Source organism: Egretta garzetta, unplaced genomic scaffold (assembly GCF_000687185.1).
Source record: "Egretta garzetta isolate BGI_Z169 unplaced genomic scaffold, ASM68718v1 scaffold148, whole genome shotgun sequence".
Taxonomy (NCBI): Eukaryota; Metazoa; Chordata; class Aves; order Pelecaniformes; family Ardeidae; genus Egretta; species Egretta garzetta.
The window spans coordinates 1,400,943-1,413,735 of record NW_009260669.1 but is presented as its reverse complement, the minus strand read 5'-3'; the positions used below and the strand labels follow the sequence as shown (position 1 = coordinate 1,413,735).

General features: G+C 36.5%; 1 protein-coding gene across 1 annotated transcript in view; it reads left to right on the top strand.

Annotated features, from left to right (window-relative positions):
- The window catches only part of CACNA2D1 (calcium voltage-gated channel auxiliary subunit alpha2delta 1), a 364,004-nt gene that overhangs the window by 294,202 nt on the left and 57,009 nt on the right, over positions 1-12,793 (top strand). The gene's annotated exons all lie outside the window — the stretch shown is intronic.

The following is a 12,793-nucleotide window of genomic DNA, read 5'->3' as shown; positions in this document are numbered from 1 at the left end:
CTCAGTCTCCTCATGTATTAACTGTGCATTCCTTCTTACAAATTTGGGATTGCAGTGAAATGCTGTGCGAGTTGATTATATTCTTCTGTAATTCAAGAATTGGAGGAATGGGACTTTCTGCAATGAGCAATTTAATACCTACACCATGCTTGATGATGTTTATGTAACCTCTTCTTTAAAGTATCCAATTCCACAGCTTGCTTACTTATTTACATTTTTCTGTTTCAACACCTACCTGTTTAGTAAGCTTTCCTTAAGTAAGAATTCCTTTCTGCAATGAGCAATTTAATACCTACACCATGCTTGATGATGTTTATGTAACCTCTTCTTTAAAGTATCCAATTCCACAGCTTGCTTACTTATTTACATTTTTCTGTTTCAACACCTACCTGTTTAGTAAGCTTTCCTTAAGTAAGAATTCCTTAAGGGAAAATAAGTTTAGAGATTTTTTTTTTCATTTTATGTTCATTACAGAGAACGGTTCTCTTCATAATTTCCTCTTACATTTTAGGAAACCATTTTTATGTTGTCACTCTCATCCAACTTTTTATTTCAACTTTTGTCTTTTCAACTAAACAAACTAGTTTCTTTCAGATTCTCCTAAGTTATATCTTAAATCCTTTTCATTCTTTATTTTCTCCCCTATTGTGTATAATAGCATGTTATCTTTACCTTTCTTAAAACATGCTCTTGAACAGTTAGAAAAACTTCAGTGGCACCAAGAGAATGGAGTACGTTCTATGGCTTTTTTTTCATGCAGTACTCGGGTAAATGCATGATGGTATGTACCTTCCCTTTTTACAACTGAACCGTATTCGGGTTTTTTCCCTTTTCTCTGAATCTTTTTCCCATAAATTCTGCTTTTTACAGGTATCCTTCAACTTCAGTTTCTGTATTTGATTTTCCAAGTATTTTTAATCTTACATTTTATTAGACAATTTCTTCTTGTATGTTTATTGTATTCCTCTTCATAAACTGCCAGCTTTCTTGTAATCCTTTATTCTTTAGATTATCTTCCCACGACACTCAATAAGCTAGTTCTCTGAGTTTGTTGAAGTCTGTCTCTTTGAAATATTATTGTTTTACTGCTGTCAGACCTTCCTTTCCTTGAAATAGAAATCACTTCCTGATCTTTCACTCAAATTACCTTCTTTCTTCTAGATTTTCAGTCAATTCCTCCTTAAAATTCAGAAATAAATCTGTGTTCTTGGCATCTTCTAGAATAAGAAATTTTCTTAACCTGCCACAAGATATCCAGGAATTGTGTCTCCCATCATATTGTTTCATCTGCATTAATCTATATAATTGAAGTTATAAATAACTTTTGTATGCTTCCAGTGTTTATTGAAGGAAGTGCCATAAGTAGATCTCAAAGAACTGACTGTAATGAGTGCAGCTGTAGACAGAGAAGATGTAAGTTGTTCTGCTGTAAGTGCCATGTAAGAGAGACTCACATAAGAGTGGAGAAATCTTAGAAGTTAAGAATTGGTTTCTTCAGATAGAGAGGCAAAACTGGACACAATAAAAAAGAAAGTATCATTATAAAGATTAAGAGATGCTTTTCTATAAAATTACCTATTATATAGTCGTGATTCTGACATTTGTGTATTCACTGGGTATAGAGTTTTCCAAAAGTTAACTTGACAACATTGGTATAAAGGTGCAGCTTTCTGGGAAGAAACTGCAGAAATTATCCACTTAATAGAATAAGTAATATAAGCTAGTACAAGTGAACATGTTTTTTAACAGAATCAGCTATTATTAAGTGACTCTAAAATTTGATAGAAGTCTTGGTTTCTAAACACTGCTTAGGCCAACTTGTGGACAGATTTTGAGCATTAGCTGAGCGTTAGTCCCTCAGTAGATGGGATTGTTTCAGATGGGATGGGACATCTTTGAATGAAAAGATTTGCTGATGCACTGATGGAAAAAACAGACCGAAATATTTAAGGGGCTTTATACTGGGGCTCAGAGGAAGAAATTACAGAATAGGAATTTCTGTAGTAGGCAGGAGAATAAGGGAACAGCTGAAACAAACAGATGATAGTGCAAAATGTATGCATGCAGCAGCCTAAAAAGATGTCAGGTTAAGAAGGAAATTAAAATTTCAAGAAACATTCCATTCAGATAACAAGTAATATGTGTTTAAGTATTCAAGAAGCATAACAGAGGAAAGGGATATGAAATGGGAAATGAGAAAGCATAAGTGTATGTGTACTGTAAACTTCACTTAAGCAAGTAGAAACCCTGTGCAACTTAAATGTAAAATACTGATTGCTGCAGACATGGTAAGGAAGGGTTGCTTTTTAGGAGACATCAGTACTTGAGATGGGGGAACACTGTTTGAGAAATCTTATCAAGAGTAAGAATAGTCACATTCTTTAATCTTTTGCACTATACAGGATAGAATTTAGTATACAGAATTCAATGTGCTATACAGAATAGAATGTCTTTAATAGAAGAATGAGAAACTGACTTTGCAATCTCATATTTGTGTGGTTATGGACAATAACATTCAAGTATGAGCTTTTAATTATTTTTTCTTCAAGTTTTCACAAACTTTTTTATAGGTCTTATTCCTAAAAAATAGAGAAAAACCCCCACATTTAAAAAACAACCTGGGTTTGTTTTGTTTTGTTTTGTTTTCAGAACAGAGTCAGCCCGCATATGCAGTCTTTGAATTCTTACTTATTATGTGTCTATATTCAGCTTCCATTTGAAGTCAGTAATTTTAGTCAAAGTCGTATTCATGTTAGTCTTGTATAAAGTTCAAAATGATGCTTTCAGTGTTTGCTGAGGCTTAGGTGGGAATTCTGTGCTTCATAATCTCCTTATTAGTCGTGTGCAAAAGAAGACATTTAATCCATATTGACCAAAGAACCTGGAGTGCAAACTGCAAATGTATTTTTTTTTTTAATAATTCTAACCTTATTTAAATGGATCTTTTTAACAAGAAAGAATTTGGTTTATTTACAAATAATTTAGTAAAGCCACTTATTCTCAGGTGATGAGTTGTATAATGCAGAATGTCCATACTATATTCTCCGTCCTACATGCAGACAGGAAAAAACAACCTCAGTGCTTTCTGTTGCAAAACTTTGTCTGTAGATGCTGTTTTATTTGAAAACAAAAACAAAGACAAAACCCTCCGAGACAATATTTTGTCTATAATTTAGTTTATTTAGCTGATTACAAAAGAAATGAAAATGCATATCATTCAGTGTAGGAGTGAACTGTGTCATGATTAATTTTCTTATTATTAAACCATCCATAGGATAAATGATATCTGTAAATCTGTATGTATGCAATGTTTCTTGTAGACAATCCTAAGATTTCAGGTGCAGTTCGGCAAGAACTACGATGTGCAAACATGGACAATGATTGCATTAATTGCTAACTGTGAAGGACATTCTCTATTACATGATTGCGCATAAGACTCAGTCTTTCAGCCATGCTAGGACATTTGCCAGTTGCTGACAGCAGGCATCGTCGGTGCCTGCTCGTGTCAGTAATGGAATGTCTTACCTGCAAGCAGAGACAAGGTCAGGTTGCCCTGAGCACTCTTCTGTCTGGCAGTGCTGAGTTTCCGTTGTTATATAGTAGCTATTATTTTTTTTTTTCCCTAAAAAAGGAAAAGGAACCAAACTTGAAGCATTTTCACTCCTCAGTCTCCCTCTTTTAAGGTGATCTGAAGATACCATTCTGTTCCCAGGTCAATCTCCAAGAAACAGCATGTGAACATGGACAAAAGTCCCTTCACCTGTTTAATTACTATACCATTTTTCAAGGTTACTAAATCATTTTCATTTGGAATGTTCATGTTCCTGGGAAGATCAGGCCATTGTAAAATTAGACATGAACTTTGTATAACTGATAATTCCAGAAAGGAAGACTTCCTGTAAATGGGTTCTGCTGGAAATGAGAATTTCCGATGGCCCTTCCCTTTCCCCCATCCTTTTCCCTCTTCTAATATAACTGTCATTTGACATTTGCAACTGTTTAGTTTCAGCCACTGTTTTCCATGCTGTACAAGAACTGGAGTAAGGGACTAAAAAATGGAGGGAGTAACTATACAAAGGGGTGGTATATACTGACAAACAAAGAGAAATTGCAGGGGAAAAAAAAAAAAAAAGGCAGAGTACCTGATTACAATTAGTGTTCGAAATATTCAGTGGAATATTAAATATTCCTTTAAACCCTTAGCTGATATTTGCAATATTTCTTCCCTGGGGCTTATAAGGCCAATAAAAAAAAAAAAAGAAGTCTTAGTGTCACAATATGAACATACGAACAGTAAATATCTCAGCCAGTAAATATCAACCGGCTCCAAATGTTGGTTTGACTATCAAAGAGACACCTAAAAGGCTTTTAGTCAAGAGTACAGAGGGAATTACTTTGGTAACTCCTTTGTCTGGTTCCTGATATACGCCACCAATTTTACAAGGAATTCTTCTTACTTTTTCTTCGGGGAATACTAAATGCTGAGTGTCAGGGAGAAGTAGCTTAGGGAAAAGGCAGAATTTAATTGTTTTGCATTTCAACAAAGATACTTTTTTAATAATATGGCCTGGGAAGGAAACATCCAACTGAATAAATAGAACCCAGGTAATCAAAGTAAAACATTCCAACAGCTGAATTATTAAAAAGACGGTAGTGTAATTTCTTCATCTGAAGACTGGGAGACAGGATGAGTGGCTAGAAAATCACCTGATCCAAACTGAGTGGTTTACATTTATTTCTGAGGTGATGTGTTGTGGTCCAATGCAGACAGCACTTTTGGTGCAAATCACAGGAGAAGCAACCAGTGTGTTCGCATCCTTTGAGCCAGAGCTACAGCCACAAATCTGCATCACAGAGGACTACTAGAGGACTGCTAAATTTTTAGGTGAAATCCATCTCTGCCTTTCAACAGGATGAGTTGAGCATACAGCAACTGCATTACACTCTACTGGAGACATCATATTAATCTAAATGTCTTAAGGCACCATTGAAATTACATGTGGCCAAGGCATGGGCTTGGACACTGTCCTGCAATCATTTATAGGTTTAACTGTTAGTTAAACCTGGGAGGTTTTCAGCCTCTGCCAGCTGGCACATTCCCTGGCAAGGCACTGGGACTGCTCCCAGGGCAGCAAGGAAAGGGGAAGAGGGAAGGGGCAATGGTTTAGCTCCTATGTGTGTATGTGGGCTCTGCTGCCACATCTGCTCTCGAGGCTGGAGAGTTGGTCAAGGACCAATTTTTGATATGATAGACACAGCCAGATTGACTCTAAAACTTAAATTCAAATGCATTGTTGGATGTCCTACTGGTATTTCGAAAGCACAGCTTTTTCTTACTGCTGTTCTTGAGACTAATGTTGTACAAAGCTAATAAAAGAGAGCTGATTTATACCTACAACTAGAAAATGTTGAGATTAAAACCTTCCCTTTATTTGTGGAGACAGTGTAGCACAGAGGACATAGCCTCCTCCTCATCATGTAATATTCCTACATTAAGTTATTGTGAGCATACAGAATTAATTCCGCTTGTACTCCTCTGATACTTCTGGCTCATGAAAGATTAAGTCTAAGCTAGGTAAAGACTTAAAGGATTACATCATCAGTGGTTCATCAATCTAATTATATTCAATGTAGCAGAGGTAGATTAGTAGGTATCAGCGGGGTATTTTTACCTTCATACTTTTAGCCATACGACAGAAGGGGCACCATGTGCTAGCCCTTTAGTGAGCAAGGAATGAGTTGCTGTAGTTCCACAAGGTGGCACTGAGAAGATATAGAACAGTGTAACTGAACGAGTATTTTTTAGTTCTGTGGGAGTGTTAATTCTGAAATTTTTCAATACGTTAACCATAATGGTGTTTTTAACCTCTGCACTAGAAAATATCCCCATTTTCATGCAGATAAGTTTTCTTTGTGAGGAAACAAAGCAAGCTGGATGAAACCACTTTTTTCATTTTTTAAATACTTTGCAGTTCTCTAAACACATTTCAGACATTCATGGCATTCACTTTAAAGACTTCTTCAGTGAACCTGAAACTTTCATTGTATGGATACATTATGAAGAATTCAGGTATAATCCTCAGTTCCTTTTGTAGAGTAATTGAATATAACTACACCACATCAGTGTTCTTGGATCTTTTTCCCCAGTGTATTAAGACCGTTGAATGGTTTTGGACCCATATTATCAGTATAGAATAATACACCAAAGCAAGTGAGATTCTCCAATAACCTCCTAATATGTAACAAACTTTTTTGTTTTTTCTTTTTTTTTAAGATAGAAGACAGATTAACATTCGATTGTAATGTGAGCTAATTTTTAGATTGTCATTATTTCTTTTCTTTATTAGACTATAATTACACAGACTATAATTAGACTATGAATTCATAAGTTAGCATTGCAGCTTGAAGTCTGAGGTTGAATTGTAGTGAATGAAAGATATTGATAATAGAGAAGACTGCAAATATACATAGAAGGTTTGAGAGAAATAGTTCACTGTGGATAAATGTCTAGAAAAGTAGTTCCAAGGACCTGCTGTATGAGTCTTCAAACGTGTGCCTCAGTTAAAGCCTTTTTCCATTGATGTCAGGAGGATTACTTGCATGGTCAAATGCCTTGCTGAATCAGAGCATAGAGGGTCAATTATGGAAAAACTTGAGTAGGCGTTTTATCAAATACATTCATACTTTCTTCATGTCTATAAATTTAAGATGTCCAGCCTGCAATTATCTTTTCATCTAACTATTTGAGAGCTAAATTCTTATTGTTTCCCACATGGGTTTTTCTCCCCAATTTCTCAAAGTCTTTACATATTTTTGGAAAGTAAGAGGCAGATCCTAAACTAGTCATAAGTATCAAAAATACAACTTGCTGCATTTCTGCCATTCTTGTTCCAGTGCCTGATAACCCTTTCATTGAAGAAATTTTTCCAAATATCTGACCTAAACCTCCCCTGACACAACTTGAGGCCATTTCCTCTCATCCTTTACTTATTATTTGGGAGACTGACATCCACCTGACTACATCCTCCTTTCAGGTAGCTGTAGAGGGCAAGGTCTCCCTTCAGCCTCCTCCAGGCTAAACAACCCTGGTTCCCTCAGCCACTCCTTATCAGACTTGTGCTCCAGACGCCTCACCAGCTTCGTTGCCCTTCTCTGGACACGCTCCAGTGCCTCAACGTCTTTCTTGTAGTGAGGGACCCAAAACTGAACACACAGGGCCGAGTACAGGGATACGATCACTTCCCTACTCCTGCTGGTCACACTATTCCTGATACAAGCCATGACATTGTTCGCCCTCTTGGCCACCTGGGCACACTGCTGTCTCATGTTCAGTTGGCTGTCAACTAACACCCCCAGATCCCTCTCTGCCAAGCAACTTTCCAGCCACTCTTCCCCAAGCCTGTAGCATTGCATGGGGTTGTTGTGACCCAAGTGTAGGACCCAGCACTCAGCCTTGTTAAACCTCATGCAATTGGTCACAGCCAATTGATCCAGCCTGTCCATGTCCCTCTGTAGAGTCTTCCTACCCTTCAGAGCAGTGGAAGTTATGAATATGGTCAAACTAAGAAAAATTAACTCAGACCTCTTTTGTCTGATAATTGAACTCTCATTTCAAAGGTTAGAGACACCACTGTCACAGTTAACTTGAAAAGCGTGAGCCCTGCTCAGTCTATCACAAGAAAACCAGATTTACCCTTATGTGTGAATCGCACAGCTGTATCCATACTAATAAATGATCCATGGACAGGGTGCAGGCTGGAGAAATGTCCACAATTATCCGTACTGTTTAATTGTGAACAGACTCAACGGTATGGTTCTTGGCCTGTGGCAATTGACTTTTTTGAACAATGTCTGGGTTCAGTTCAGGGGGTAGTGTGGGCCAGGGCCTATCCCAAAGGACATTATAATGAGATCACCCAATATGGGGGGTGGGACAGGGAGGGAGGAAGGCAACATAATTTAGTCGTAGAGATGTGAGCCATGCTGTGCCACTTGCCCTCACAGCCTGAGAAAGAAAATGGGTTATGTCTCATTTTTCTTACTGCATAAACATAGCCTAAGGGACCCTAAAACTTCCCTCTAGCACACCATTGTGAGTTTTGCCCCTGCTGCTATACACAGAACATTTCTTTCCCTTCTCCCTTTGCTTCCTAGGAAAGCAAAGCCACTTTACCCTTACAGATATAGCCCAAATGGTTCAGGACCACATCCCTCAAAGACCTAAATGGAGCAGTTCAGCATGGCAAATTATGGACCAGAATTTAGATGAAACTCTGTATTTGGTGCTAATCCTAGATGGTTTCCTAATTAGTATATAGGATTTTCAGATCATCCTCTGAAGTTCTGTTCTTGCTTCAAATTGCTCATAAATGCCTTCTGGTCTCAGTTAGTTCATAGCGGAATCCAAAATCATCTTCAGATTTCTGCCCACAGATGTAAAGACAGTAAGGAAAAAATGTATTCACAGTTTTAACTGTGGCAACTTGAAAACCACATTACATTTCCCTGACCTATGGCAGAAGACACCAAAATGATTCAGTGGTTTGAAGGCTTTACTTATAAGTGATTTAGGAGATGGAGTGCATAATGGAATTTAGAAAAGCCATTTTATGTTTTTATTCAGAAAAAAATAGGCTTGTGTATTATCCTCTTATATCAGAAGTGTACCTATTAAATATAAACTGCAAACAATTTTTCATCATATCTGATAATCACATTAGTGGGAAAAATAATTTTCTGGATCATGCTGGAAATACTGAATTATTCCTCTGTATCACAACTTCTCTTGGTCTATAGTAAAAGAGATTATCTGTGAATCTTTAACTGCAGTTACAAAGGCCAGATTAAAATATTCTGAAATCATAGTCATCATGAAAACTGAAGTTGTACGATTTGATGAGATCAATTTTTGTCTGTTTGTTTATCTAGTGGTAGAGAAAGATGCACTCTTGCTGTTTTTACATGATAGACCTAAAATATGGGATTCATCTTGTCTACATCTAGTTGAGTAAATTAATCATGTAGCTGTCTGGATATCTGATAAACAGACATGTATATCTCCAAAGGTCAGCTAATCTCCTCCTAAACAGAGAAATGAAGAGATGCGCATAAATGGTTATTGAGATCTCTCTCATTGCAATAGCACAGAATTAAAGAATAATAATATATCTGTTAAAAAAATATGTATGTTCTATCTCTCTGAGCTGCTTGCAGAATGGTTGCAGTTTCTCAAACCCTTGTAAGTTTATACATACTGCCTACACATATATGCAGTGGTCTAAGGATCAGGTGTGACTTTTGTGCTTAGTTACCACTTCAAATTAACTTCACTTAAGCTGTTAATTTTCTGTAAAACTCATAACATGGTACACCCAAAGGAAAAATCTGATTTAATCTTACTTTATTTTATCCAATAACAAAGTGAAGGCACAAGATAGGTAAAAAGCAGGCAGAGCAGCTTTTTCGTGGGTAGCTCTTCATTTCTGTCTTCATCACAACTCTCTTGAGTGCCATCATCCCCTGATATCTGTAGCAGACTCCTATTCACCTTGGGGTTTATGAGCTTTTTCTGATAGAGAGAAAATAAAAAGCAAATGAATAGTATAATTAGGCAATTGTATTATTCTTCAGTATAGTACTTCCTCTCTTTTCTGTAGCTTTCTTTTTTGACTTCCACTTCCTCTGATTAGGAGTTGGATTTTTGCTTGTTTTCCTTTGATGTCCGTCATAAGATCCTAGGATAAGACAGGTTACAAGGGACCTCTGGAGGTCTCTAGTCCAATGTCAGGAATAAGATCAAACCAGGTTGCTCAGGGCTTTATCTAGTCTGGTCTTTAAAACTTCAAAGGAGGCAGACTTTACAACCTCTCCGAGCAGACTCTGCTACTCACTGTCTGACTGTCCTTACATTAATTCTATACTTGTTTTGTTTCTTAATAAATATATAGTAGAAAAATATACTGTAAATGAATAATACAAAGAATAAAAGATTTTGTGTTTTCTCCCCAAGATTAGTTTCAGAGTGAGAAAAATACAGAGAATTGCCTATGTGTTACCAGCACTTGATATATTCCTGACAGAACTAACACAGCTCTGGGCTTAAACTCTTGGAGGTAGATATTAGGAATTTTATATTTCAGAACAGTTTCAAGACTATATCTGACTGGGCTGTCAGAGCAGGCTGATGCCTGTCTCTAGTTCTTTTCTACTCCAAGGGTATGAGCTTTCTAGAAGTACTTTACTTTGAATAGTCCCACTGAAAATCAGAAAGTGTGACAGCTGCTATTTGTTTTTCTGATTGTTCCATTGTTTTTATTGATTTGAAAGTCATTTTTCTTTAAGAAGAGAATAAATGGATCTCCCCTGTATGGAGACAAGGTTGCACTTTCCCTGGGAAACGGTTTGGGGTACAGAAGTGTCCATCCACTGGTGTGGATGGTGGAGAGCAAGAGTCATAGGAAAAGAACCCAGGAACCTGTAGTGTACATAGAACCTAAGAGCCTGCCAAGAGGCACAGAGAAGAAATAACAAGGCCTCAGGGGTGATGGAAAACATCTTACTGGGATCAAAGAGTTTAGCAGGTTTTTTTCAACTCAGAAATCCACTTGGTTGAAACCAAACTTAAATGAAGGACAGGAAAAGGGAGAGGTGCTCACATAAATTGTGTCTGATCTAGTTGCTCCAAGTGTTCTCAGTCATAAAGTCCCTACTAAAAGTAATTAACTCTGTCTTTTTTAGTTTTAAAGCTTTTTATCTTCTTTGGAGAGATGTCTGTAAGGAAAAGGTATAGACAGACACATTTCAGTCCTTTGGCTGACTTTGAGTCCTGTCACAAAAAATGTTAGCACAGAACATGTTTTTTTGCTAAAATTGGCATGTTTAATTTGACTTGCTGACTCATTTTTCCAGCTGGTCTGTCATTCTACTCAATTCCAGATGAGGCAATAGGAAAAAGAAAACTCTCTTGAATGTTCCACCCTCTTGCCGAACCAAGTAACAATTAAAAGCTCCAATTTTCATTGCAGTTCTTTATCTCTGTTAATTATCCAAGGAACAGTAAATCAGATATATTGTCCTCTGCTTGTTGTCAATAATTTAAATTCTAAATTCTTTATAGATTAGTTGCAGATTTAACATGCTGCTTCTTTTCCCTAAATTACATACCATTTCACAACTTCAATCCAATGCAGTGTTTCATTTTTACATTTGAGATCAAATGCTAGACAGTCCAGTCTAATTAACTCATGTTTTATACACACACAAGCAAACCCCCATGACTCTGTCTTAACTTAATTAATTACTTTTAATCCAAAAAAGATATTAGGTCACTCAACTAATGGCCTTCAGTGGGGTTTTTTCTTATTGCACCATAATTTTTGAGAAGAATGTAGTTGAGTCAAGTGTTTAGTGGATACTAAACTGGGAGCAGTGGTGAGTCAAAAAAAAAAGAACAAGAGTATAGCAGGAAGGGACCTTGTGAGTTGAGACATACTAATAGAAAATAACATTGAGATATTCAGCTTGGAAAAAAGTAGGTGGCAAATAAATTGAAACAGAAAGATCCATTAGAAGAATTATAGCTGACATTTTGTAAAAGAGGTCAAGAACAAATGGGCAGTGGCAAATGTAACTTGAATTTACAGTGTGATACAGTATTAAAAAAAATAAATGAGATGTAGACATGGTGAAGACATGTTCACACTATCAATATTGATATTTTCAAGGTAATAGAAGACATTTTTCATCTGCCTCTATCCATATGAACTATCAGAACAAAATTTTACCATCACACATGTGCAGTCATTCACATACCTGTCTGGGTAACTAGAAATATAACTGGCTTGACTCATTACTGAGAAATGACCCTGTATGGGTTAGTCTTATTAGTTTTACTGAAAAACTTCAAATTTTGTCTGTATTTAAAAAGGGTTTGTAAGGATGAAGGAAATCAAAACATATTATTAATTAAAAATGACATCTAACACAAAGCTTTGTTTGCCCTCCTTGCATATAGGGGTCAACACTAATAAATTTTTATCAATTCTAGCTGCTGACTGATGATTTGGAGCTATTCCTACAGCTCTTGGTTAATACATAAGCTCTGATATTGTCATGCAATTTTTGTTGCTTATTAGACAAATGAAGGTTTAGGTTGTAATCGCACATGCTAAATAATGTGATGAAAATTTGTATAAATAGTCATCTAAAATCTTAGCAATGATCAGTAGTTGACAAGGAGTCTCTGCAATTTTGTATTGTGAATATTATTTAAAGAAAACATTACCTTATTACTCAGTTATAGCATGCAAATTAATTGTATTCTGTTTTAATTTTAAACATAGTCCTCAAGTTCCATAGAAAGGAATTCATATTCTGGTCTCATGTTGTGATCTGTGATTTGTAGAGTGAAGTGGTAAAGGTAAGGGTCCATAAAGAAAGAGATGCTTGAAAAGGAAAGTCTGGTCCTTGGACATTCCTTCAGAGGGACATGATAACAGCGAGCAGCTTATTAAAACTGTTGGGAAAATATTTTTCCCACTTTTTACAGAAACGCTCAGCTTTGGAGAAAAATGTTCAGCCAGAAGCTGAAACATAATATTTGTATTTTCTCTATGTGGCTTGTAGGATTTTTAATTTGTATACAGCAATACCAGGTTTTGGTTTTAATTTTTCTCATTCAAATCAGACAATTTGCATGGAAGATAATTTCAGCTGAGAAGACTATTTTCAGTCCAAAACTTGGATATAATTTGGTGAATTCTCCTGAAGCCATGACTCCCCTAAGTTGCTGAGA